Source organism: Microtus oregoni, unplaced genomic scaffold (genome assembly GCF_018167655.1).
Source record: "Microtus oregoni isolate MIOR12 unplaced genomic scaffold, Mior012 000014F_ref0000157, whole genome shotgun sequence".
Lineage (NCBI taxonomy): Eukaryota > Metazoa > Chordata > Mammalia > Rodentia > Cricetidae > Microtus > Microtus oregoni.
Genome location: NW_024543073.1, coordinates 7,436,285 through 7,448,372, shown reverse-complemented (window position 1 = coordinate 7,448,372; position 12,088 = coordinate 7,436,285). Strand labels below are relative to the sequence as shown.

At 40.8% G+C, this 12,088-nt stretch overlaps 1 long non-coding RNA gene across 1 annotated transcript in view; it reads left to right on the top strand.

Annotated features, from left to right (window-relative positions):
• The window catches only part of LOC121455637, a 76,383-nt gene that overhangs the window by 52,489 nt on the left and 11,806 nt on the right, over positions 1 to 12,088 (top strand). The window contains exon 2 of the long non-coding RNA XR_005975528.1: positions 8,961 to 9,036. This is a non-coding gene — a long non-coding RNA (uncharacterized LOC121455637). The remainder of the gene's footprint in view (positions 1 to 8,960; positions 9,037 to 12,088) is intronic.

Below are 12,088 nucleotides of genomic sequence, written 5' to 3'. Positions count from 1 at the left end.
TCTACAGTGAGATCTGGTGCCCTCTTCTGGCATGCAGGCAGAACCCTGTATAGATAATAAATAAAATCTTTTTTCTATTAATCTTTTTTAAAAAATTATCATTTCTGTCTTGTACTGAAATTCTGAAGGCCTCTGTAGTTACCCAGGGTCTCACGAATGATGGCAGAATGATGGCAGAATGATGTCAGAATGATGGCAATGATCTTTCCAGTTACACTGAGAAATAAAGACCTATGTAATAAAGCAACGGAAGAAAGACCATGATGTCACCCCACTTTCTTCATCCTCGCTGGTGGGTGTTCTAAGCCAGGGACTGCCATTCTCTTGCCAAGAGTCCACAGCAGTGTTTCTTCCTGAGTCAAATCCAGACTCCAACTATTCAAGTCCTGCACTTTCTTTTCCACTTAGCGACTTCAGGTGGTTCTCCTGCCCTGTCTGTGACAAATCCTCCACTCTGCTCTAGGAAATTATTCTTCTTGTTTTTGCCTTCCTCATTACCTTTCCTGCCACGCTCCTCCGATTGTCCACCTGCTCTTTGTTGTAGTGACATCATGCCTGTGTCCTTGCTGGCTGTTCTTAGGAGGCAAGAATGGATCCCCATCCTTTCTCCCACTCATACACTTCCCACGTTGTGGGTGTCCAGTGTATAGGTGTGTGTGTATGTGGGTGCACTCATCTGTGTGTGAGAAATCAGAGTTTGATGTTAGGAATCGTCCTGTATTACTCCCCCACCTTATGTTTTGAGTCAGGGTCTTTCACTCAACCTAGAACTTTTCATTCCAGCTAGACTCACCTGGCCAGGGAACTGCTGGGGTCTGCCCATCTTCATCTTCCCGGCGTGAGGTCATAGGCATGTGCATCCATTCCCAGCGTGTATGTGGACAACGGGGTCTGAGCTCAGCTTTGTAGACTTTCACAGCAAGCTCCTTTTTCCTTGATCCACATCCTGGGTGCCCACCTGTCACTTCTCACATCTCCTCAATCCTGACAGACCCCAGGCTTATAACATCTCAGTTACCTTTTCTTGATCGCTTGTGAACTTACAGCTTCTGAACCTCTGCTTATAGGTGGTTGCATAATCATTTCTAGCATCCGTCCTACTGACTGAGATTGTGTTTAAAAAGATTTGTGTTCTTTTCTTATAGCATTTTGTTGTAAAGTGCTGCATCCCTTGCAGGAATGCAAAAAACAAAAACAAATAACAAACAAAACCAACAAAAAAACCTTGGCTTTCCATCCTGAATGTTTATCAGCTCTTACCATAACATCATTTTGTGTCAGATGAAAAAAATGTCAATTTATAATACAATATTTACAATTACAATTTATAAATGTAATTTATAATTTTTAAATACAATTTATAATAAAATGAATTATAATACTTTTCCAGTATTAAACTCTTGTCAATCTAATATCATTGTTGTACATCTGTGTACTTTTTTTTCAGAAAAATATGTGGATGACTTTTGCCTGTTTTTTTTTTAATATGTGAAATTTGAGTGCCAGCCACCACCTTGTGAACTGTTTGCATAAAACACTTTTGAATCTTTTGACTTAGAGTTCTATATCTTGTATGGAGAGATGGAGATGCTGATGGAGATGGGAGATGGTCAAGTGTTGCCATGGAAGCCTGAGTGTCTGAGTTCAGGTCTCCAGTGTTCACATAAACCTGGGCATGCCGGTGCATGCCTGTAATCTCAGTGCTGGAGGGACAGAGACATGCAGACCGCAGAAATTCACTAGCTGAATTTGTGAGCACCAGATTCTGTAAGGGATCCTATCTCAAAAAATAAGGTGGGATGCTTTAGGAGGACACCTGATGTCAGCCTCTGGCCTCTACACATGCACACATCTGTGAGGCACCTATAGCCATGAAAATGTGAGTAGATATTCAGAAATATCAGAATAGGCATAAGAAACTTGAATATATGCTGTCATCAAATAACTCACCATTCAATTTCTTTTCTAGAACAGTAGAGAAGCCTTGGGGTATGTGTTCACTGAAATCTCAGAATATACATACATACATACATATATATATATATATCCACAAATGTGTGTATGTATATGTGTACATATTATAATATATTTATATATACACATGTGTGTATATGAGTGTATGTTTGAATGTATAGTATATATAATATATATATATATTATATATATATATATATATAATGTGCACACGTGTTTGTGTAGTGCTAGTGAACAGTTTCCATAAGAGAAACTCTCCTGCAGTATTTAAGATAATCTAAAAGGATTTCAACTTCTGAGGCAGTTAAGCACTTATTAGCATAAGATTAGAGATGGTATAACAACTAGAGCAGATCTTCAGGTGATTTCAAATTGTGTGCTACACTGCAACCCCCCCCCCCCCCCTTTATCAAGAAGAACCTATCCAAGTGCTAGCGAATATATTTTAACAGGAAGAAAAAATAATCCTGAGAGGGTCAAGGTGCCAAGGTCAGCATCTGCCTTGAGAAATAGCAGGATGTGATTTTTTTTTGTACCGACTGATGCCAGGTTTGGAGCTGTTTCAGTGGCATGAATTGAATATTGTGAGATTTGTCTAGCTTTTAAACTGAAGGGCATTCATGATTGCTGCTATGCATTGCCTTTCCAGGGCAAGGTTTCAGGTGGTGCGGTTTGTCTAGCTTTTAAACTGAAGGGCATTCATGATTACTGCTATGCGTTGCCTTTCCAGGGCAAGGTTTCAGGTGGCTCGATGACAGGAGGGAGGCACAGCCTCTCCCTTTAGAAGCATTCCTTTTAGAGTCTCGAGGAATGCCAACATCACCCCCATAGATAAAAGGCAGGTCAGGCTGGGCCCATTTCAAACGTTATGGTGCCAGGATATCAAAACAGGAGCTACTCCAAAGAAGAAACAGGTGTGGATGCTAGAGACAAAAGGACATTCTGCCAGTTTGAAAGCATAGCAGAGTGTACGGAGAGGTGACAACTGATAGGTTGTCCAGCCAAGCAAGCTGTCACTGTGGAAGGTCTCCAAGGCTTGGGAGTGGCACCCCACACGCTGGAGGGGCAAAGTAAGACAGCACTAGATTTGGCAGTTGGTTACACATTGGGTATAAAAGCGTGCATCTTGCTTTTGAGGGTCTGGCCTGACAGACTCTGAGTGGATCAGCTCTGCAGTCTGTGGAACTGTGAGGGTAAAGTCGAGGAGATAGTAGTGTGTGTGTGTGTATGTGGGGGGGGGGGATGTGATAAATTCGAGAAGTTAAATATGAATTACAAAGTGACTAACAGCCACCTGCCCTCACCATATTTAATGATGCTTTATATACGTCAAGGAAAGTCCAGGGCATGTCATGCGGTCCTATGATTTCAGTCCCTACAATCTACAAGTCCTTACCCTCTGCCACATTCCCCCACCTTCTAGTAGGAAACCGAGTCACAAGGAGATTAAGAAGGTGAACATGACTGCACCTCCAAGGAGTGCCAGGACAGTCGGTTCAGTCTAGTCTTCCGTTACAAAACTTGTGGTTAGCCACCATGCTAAGTCAGTCCCAGTTGTGAAAAGCAACAGAATCCCACAGGGCTTTGCACCCTTTCAGAGAAGGTGCTATAACTCGTCCCTTTGTGAGACACAACAGACTATCTTTTTAATTTACCTTAGGGTCAGTTTTGCCACCTATGGGATGGGGAAAGTGCCGCTTACTGCGTGCTGTTAGGAGGACTAAGTCATAGAGATTACCTAATAACACCATGTCTGGCTACAAGCATTCGTCTCCTTTCATCTTCTGGGAGCCCATTAAGACTTGCCTGCTGAGAAATCAGATTGTTCCTGGGCACAGGGCTGGATCAAGCACAAGAAGGCCAAGGATGCTCCAGACTGAAGAGGAAAGTACCACTCACCAGGGAGCTGCAGGCTGCTTACCCATAATACACAGGTTGCTCTGTTCCTCAGATTTAGAGAAAAAGAGAAGATGTGGGCAAGAGGGTTTATATATTATCAATTTAGTCAATGAAAGCTGACATATTAGAGAACCTAACAAATACTCCTTCAGAAGCCGTAAGTGGAGAATTTATTAATTGTGTGTTTTAATAAACATGTTAATTGTGCATCGTTTTAAAGATGATTTTGTCCTTATTTGGCTTGATTATAGTCAGGAGAACTAAGATGGGTTTAAACTTTGAATTTCTGTAGTTACACCCAGAGTTTTTGATTCTCCTAGACATCTTACAGCATAGGCTGCTAGTCTGAAGAATTCTGTCCACAGACCAGCCACGAATAGTCCGCAGAGTTTTTCCTACCAGAAGCCTCAGCCCAATTCCAGCTAAGAAACTCCACAATTTATAATTCCCTTGATTTTATTCCTGTGGCACAGTATACTAATCTTCACAGCTTTCCCGAGCTATAATTACTATATAAATATCACGTGTTTGCTATATTCCATTTGATGAGTTTGGACATATGCCAGTCAACTTTGAATTTTAGCTACAAACTATATTTACAGTTCTTACTTAAAAATTTTTGTACTTAAAATTTTAATAGCATGTGGTCATTTTGTAAAAACTGGTTCTAGGAGTCATAGAAACAACAGGGAGCCGCTCACCTTCAATTCCAGAGCTAGCTACAGTTAAATCGCGGGGCACGTCTTTCCTATGATCTTCAGTTTTATTTTTTAAGCGGTGCTGAGAATCGAGCTCAAGCCCTCAAACAGTCTGCCTCAGACACCCTACCTACCATGGGGTCACATCTCCAGCTCTAAAGTGCTTTGAAACACAGTTTACTATATAGTCCAAGTTGGTGTGGAATTCCCTGTGAAGCCCAGACTGGCCTCAACTTGTGGTCCTTTTGTCTCAGCCTCCTGAGTGCTCAGAATACAGGTATGCACCTCTGCACCCAGATAGATTATTGTCTCCGTGTGTGTAGACATACTGCAGAAATGAGCTCACGGTGTTTAACCTATGCTTTTCACTTAGCCTTTTACCCATGAACATCTTATATCTATGCACCTTTATCCTTCTTTATAACAGTCTCTTCATAGTCTACTACATTTTATAGCAATATTAATTTGATAATCCTCCACTGTTGTGTATTCAGTTGGTTCACGTTTTTATTTTTTTTTTATAAGCACTGGTTCCATTGTCATTCGCCATCCCTGCACATCTATCTGTGTATCCTTTCGTCATGCTGATTCAAATGTCCAGTGTGTTTATCAAGCTTCTGGTATATTTGCCAAATGCCTGTCCAGAAATCTTGGCCTGATTATATTCTCACTGGCAAAAAAAAAGAGCACTGAAAAATTAGGTGTTATTAATTTAATATGGGACTAAACAGATGAAAAAAAGCAGCTTTTAATTTAATTTTTATTTATCTGCTTATTAGTGATACTAAACTTTTTCATTCATTTAACTTTTTAATGTTATCCCTTTTGTCACGAAAAAGGGATATAGCCTTTGCATAAAAGGGATGTCACCTGTGCATAACCTTCCTTCATCTCCCATTTTCTTGGAATGTATTAATTTCTTAACTGATTTTTCCGCGTTTGTCCATTCAGCTATTCAGTAAAAAGATGTTAGAACATTTTTGCCAATTTGTACTGTACCTTTGTTAGTTGTTTTTTAGTTTTCAAAAATTGAATGTGCTTAGGTGGTTTTGTGTGTGTGTGTGTGTGTGTGTGTGTGTGTGTGTGTGTACCATGTTCTTTCCTATGCTATGGAGCAGAAGGAAGCATTGAATCCCCTGGAACTAAAGTAAGGAATAGTTGTGCGCTACCTTGTCGGTGCTGGGAACTGAAACCAGGTCCCATGTAAGAGCAGCAAGAGCTGCAAGTGTTCTCAACCAATGGGTCATCTTTCTAGCCCCTGAACCCTCACGGTTTTTGATAATAGAGTTTTCATTTTAAAATAAACAAAATCATTGTATTCTTCCTTTATGCACCAAGAAAGGAAATGCTGGGTACTGTAACACGCTCAGAAAGACTTCCTCTCCCCTAAGGAATAAAATATCCAGGTTATTTTCTTAAAATATTTCATTGCCTCACTTTTCACATTTAATCCTTGAAGTCATAGGATATTCATTCTGAAATGATGCCATAAATTTAGAACTTTTTGAAGTTTAGAAAAAATTATTATCAAGTTGGCAAAGACAATGGTTGATTAACTTGTGATATATATATATATATATATATATATATATATACACACACACTGATAAACTTACCTCTATCAAATAGCAAATCTCTCTCTCTGACACACACACACACAGACACACTCACTTCTCTGATATGTTCAATTTCATTTTTTCATTTTCTTTTCTCCTGATGAGATCAGTTATTTTCTTTATTAATTGCAGAATGTCTTCCTGCCTTATTATGGTTTTCTGGAAATCATACAGACTTACCTACATGCTTGTTTACACAATATCTTTATACATAGGCAAGCAGGGAATGGCAATCCCGGAAGTTCAGTTGTGGAAATAAACAGTGCGTAGATGAAAAATTGTTACAATTAGTGCGGCATGTGGCGAGAAACAGAGAGGTTCATCTTTCTGTCCTCGCCACCTTTGTGTTGTTTTTGAGAATTCCAATTAAAATGTTTCTATAAATACTGAGATCATTTCTGCTGAACCTGCATGTGTCTGCAACCGCACTTGCGGTTTGCTTCAGAAACACCTTCTTTCTGTTGCCTTTTATTTTGCTGCAATTACTTTGCTTCCATTAAGCTCACAAATAACTGTCTCTAATGCCCAAGCGACTATGGATGTCCAGTGGGAGGTGTCCTCAGAAGCTACAGTCTGATGGCCTCGGCCTCCTTCTCCCCGAACTCATTCACAGCACACCTGTGATTGCATCTATCTTGCATGCGGCTCCTCTTCCATGTCACCACCAAGGCCTTAGAGATGGTTGGTTGGGGGGAGGTGCTCTGGTGTTTTGGAAATTTCACCATGCTTCTACTCCTGAGTGGTCTCTTCATCAGTAGGAGATTTCTCCCAGGTCTGTTTTCTTCGGCTTGGCTTTATTCAAGCCGGCAATTTTCACTTTGCCTAGCTTCTCTGCAATTTTACTAAAACAACCACACAGAATCTCCTGCTGTTGCCGCTCACAGTGTTGCAGCGAGAGATCAGTTATTTTCCCGTGTTCCCCTTAATGTGCTTCACGTCAGTTCGATAGTTCAGCTTTTCTACAGCACCATGGTTCCCTTCAAACAAATGCAGGGAAACTAGAACGAGTCTCCCAGCCTAGACTTTTGAATGTGTCTCTGTGTGTTTATGTGTATGTGTGTGAGTGTTAAGTGTGCGCATGTGTATGGATGAATGTGTATGTCTCTGAGTGTGAATGTGTGTGTACGTACATGTATGTGAACGAGTGTGTATGTGTGTGTACATGTGTGTCTGTGGCCATTGCATTTCTTATTGTTTGGGTATAGGAAAACATTGCTTTGTAATCAAGCACCATCCTTTCTTTAAGATTTAAAAATTTTTTTTAGCAGTTTATACATGAATAGTTATTTATATCATTTCCACCCCTGCCTCTCTTTCCTGAAACTTCTCCTGTGCAGCCTTACAGTTATGACCTCATTTTTAATGTTACATGTTTATGGCAGATAAGTACATATAAATGGATACATAAATGAAGCCTCCTAACCTCATTTCCTAGTATAATTTTTACTTTGATTTTTAACTTTCATGTAGCCTCTTGTCATGTTCAAACAATAGACTTTGTCCTCATTTCTACTACTTATGGTTGTTATTTATACATCTGGACTATTAAATGCATTATTAATACTGAAGGCAGTGCTAATATGTGCACATCTGCCACTCTGCTCTGGCCTTCGGTGAGAATGTGTACTGTCTTTCTAACACACGAGATACCAGCTATCTGAAGACATATGCCTACATAGACTCCTCAGAATGGATCCAGACTTAGTATTGAGATTTCCCACATCCTTTACAGATATTATTATGAGAGTCTTACATGATTTCCTTTCTGCTTCAAGTACAGATTTTCCTGATTAAACTCCCTTTCCATCCTAGATTTTGTGAACTATTTTACAGAAACTCCTGATGTTTCCTTGTTCTTCCTACTGTTGTATTTGTCATGGGTCATAAAACTGAACTTGATAGATAAAAGAATGAAGGAGATAAACTTAAATTTCTATCTTATACTGGATGTTTGGTGTAGTTTATTGACCCTTATCTAATAGAACAACATCTCTATACTATTATTCAGATATGGGGAAAAAATGTTGTTTCTTACCCACAGTCACTTGGTCCTGGAGACATGATTTCCACCTCTAGGGGAGAAGAAAGCTCCTGATCAGCAGTTCTTCCAAGAATCATTAATCTCAAGATGACCTTTCCGGGGGTGTGGGTATTCTGTTAATTCAAATTCTAGCTCTGTGTCATGGATACATTCTTACCTTTTCAGCGAGTTTCTGGTTTCTGTGCCTCTGTTCCTTCCAAAAATTAGGTATTTAAAATGATATCTATTTTAAAGAACTGTGTGGGAGCAGAATTGATACATTTTAAGTGGTCGGAGCATGCGCTGTCACACAGTAAATGCTTTTCATCAAAATGACAAATCGCTGTTTCATGGTTCTGGGAATGAAGCAGACTCACCCATGGGCCATTTGTCGACTAAATGCTCTTGGAAAGCTTTGGTCTCTGCCTCTTCTTGCTCTTTTGATGTTCTTGAAGCTGGTCTAAAATTCCTGTTCTAGGCGTTTGTCATAAGAGAAAAGTCAGCATTACCTTAGAGAACTCCGCTGCCTTTGCAATCGGACTGGCTGCTGACTCTTATGAGAGTTATCACATTTAATGCCGTGATGACCAGTGTAGGGTCTTTAAGTGTGTGACACAATCCTCATGGTGACAGGATCTGAGACGGCAACTTAAAGAACCTTGCACTTCAGCTGCTACTTAAATTTCTGACTTTACTTTTGATTTTATTTGGCAGCCTATTTTTTAACTTATATTGTTTCCTTGACTAATTAAGGAGATTGAAAAAAAGGAAGTCCAGTTTTCCAACTGCCACTGCTCCTTTGACATGTTGAGCTGCGTGATTTTAAAAGGTACTACTTCCTACTATTACTAAGAAAATGATCTCTTAGCAAAATAACCTTTAGTTTTGTTTTTGTTTTTGTCATGCAATCTTAGATCTATCCTTCCTTTCCATCATGAATAAAGAGGGATCAAAGTCTCATTTCAGGTGCCAGATGGGTACCGCAAGCCTTGCAGTGACTCAGCGCAGGCTCCAGTTAGGACATCCAAGCTCTGAACAGCTCTGGGGTGATTACAGTGGACTGGAATCCCCTTCCTGTGTTAGGCCTTTTGTCTGCACTCAGAGCCTTTTAAGTCTCTGAGAAAACTTCTTGTTACCTGGTGCTGGCCGTGGCCAGTTAAGAGTGGGTATAATGAACTTCTTGCTGGAAAAAGCGATAGGACTCATTTTGAGGCTATTCAACGAGTCTCTAAAGAAAGAAGAATCAGAGTGAAAATTATTTTTAACCTTCATTTGACCTTATCGATAGCAGTGCAAAAGCTCAGGCCTGGACCCAGAAGCTAAACATTAAGAGAACCTTGTTCGGAGAAAGGCTCAGTTTGAGGGAGTCGGGGTGAGATGGGAAGGGTGGGAGAGCAGAGCCTGGGAGAGGCTGGAGGAAGGAAATGGAAGGAGAGAGTGATGGAACTCTGTTTTACTTTAAAATGCATCTTTTTCAAAAGAAAACCTTGTTCTGTTCTGGGGTGTATCAAGAATTAGAATAGCACCTCTGATTTTGTGGCAGTGGAAAAGCAGAATAACAATCCCAGGAAGAGGGCATTTTAATTACCAGTTTGGTTGACTTAGTAAAATCCCAATTTGTAGACTATTCAGAGCTTGCTCATCTAAATGGAGAAATTAACTACAATTTTAGTTTTCTTATCTTTGCCCCCATTAGGTTGCACAGAGAAGTCTGTGCTGTCCTGTTCTCTAAGTTCGAAGGATCCATGTGAATCATGTTTTGCGCTTTTTGCTAGAACCCGTCAAGGCCTTTGGTATTGGAGATGCCTCAGAGGATTGACTCACAGTGAGCTTGACACTTAGCAGCACTGACAGTCTTTACGTGTAGAGTCCTGCTCAGCATGTGGTGATGCACAAGTTCAGCGTCCAACTAAAACACAACCTTAGCCCTGATGTAGAGATTTAACATTCATGTCGAGATCAACCTTGAAGTGGGAGCAGGAAACGTTAAGCTCTGATTATGACTTGGCACCAGGAAGAGACACAAACAGGCCTTGAATCCAACTGTAACCAATTCCAGAACCCATATAATCCCATGAATCACCTTTTGTTCTTTCCTACCGACTCTCCAGTCACTTCCTCTCATTTCTGAATTATCCTTCAGAATCCACTCACGAGAACGAAAGCACTGAGAAGAGAGTGTGCGAGGAAGCACGGGACTTGACTTGATCTAACACTCATACCCTGAACACTAGGGGAAAGGTGTCGGGAATGTCGCCAGGAGTAGTACCATTTCCGCTTTCACAGTTCTTAACTTGGCTGCTGTTTGCCTTTAATGACCATAACAAATTTGGTGGAAAAGGCAACCAAACCTTTGGAAAGAAAAGGAAATCAAAATTCTTTTTCCAACTCTTTGGAGTGGCTTTATTTTTAATGTTTTCAAATCAGCTTTTCTCCAAGTGATTGAAATCTGCCTCTTGGTCCCAGCTAACACTAACAGCCTGTTTAGTTTCTGAACTATCTGGATGTTAATGGTACTTCCACCCTGGGCTCATTTTCTTGTAACATTGCTAATGGGGTTGTTGCTTCCTAAGAGGCAGAGAATTAATATGTTTGGGTTTCTGCTTCTAGTCTTTGGATTCCTGCTTGTGTTTTTCTCCTTGTTTATGTTTCTTTTAATTAACACTGAATTTCTTCAGTTTTCTGCCTTGCTTTTCTTTTGTTTGTGCAGTCTTCAGGGCAATGACTTCAGTAACAATGGTTAATCAGGGAGAAATGATAGCTCGAGGGTTCTTGCGCAGTTACTCAATGCTGGGATAGAAGTTGTTCTGCTCAAGTCTCATTAGGTCAACTTTGATGTCTCCAGTAAGAACTGCATGGTGCTCCGTCAACTCCTTTTGTGTCTTTTATTTTCGACTCAGACTCTGGTTCATTTTCTTCAGGTTCTCGTTGTGTCTCAGATAATCTAAATCAACAGTATTATCAGCTTTGAAAACAATCCCTTCGGGCCTTTTCTCAAGGGAACTGCTTACAACGCAGGTGTTTTGGGGACCTAAAAGTTAGAATTCATGGTTAATGGAGAAGCAGAAGCAATGCAAGAATAAGGAGCCTGCCCACTAAAAGATCGATTTTCTAAAAAGCCTGGCTAGAAAGTACTGGTGGTGATAATTCTGCTTCTCTCTGCTGTGTGAACCTGGGATCTAGGAATGGGCTCCTTGCTGTCTGTCAGCTTCACTTGCCCATCTGTCCACCCACCTAGGAAACACAATCTTGGTTCAGGTGCAGAGGTGGAATGGCCCATATTCTTGACCTGAGTTGCTTTCACAAAAAAAGTGCCAGCCAGGGCTCTAAATCAGGACTCACAGACCAGAGTGTGAGAACAGTCAATGCCATTGCAATACTTCGCAAATTCAAGTGTTCAAATGGGCAGATTTCTTCCGATATGAGACAGGAAAAGTACTATAATCCTGTGTGAGCCAACCTTCTTTTGTAGACATTAGGCAGTATGAGCTGAAGACTTTATGGGGGAACATCTTGATATCTTTTCTGTTTTTCCTCTCTGAGCTTTTTGTTTGAAAACTCTCTCATTATACTTGATGTCACTTAGCTGGTGATGGGATCCGAGCCGCTTCTTCCATCCTGAGCCTTCAGCCAGCAGATTCCATACCCTTCTGCCTATGGTTCACAGGGCAGCCCGGCACTGAGCATCTCTCACTACCCAGGCATGGAGGGCACTGTGAGGAAGGCATAGAAGGGAATGTGGCCAGGAGAGCTGCCAAAAGCAAGCTTTGGTTGTCATTTTTGGGACTAAGACCAAAGAAAGGTAATACGAAACAGTAGACCTATCCTTTGGAGAGAAGAGCTAGGCTGTCCCCAGCATTGTACTCAGGGTAAAGAATGTT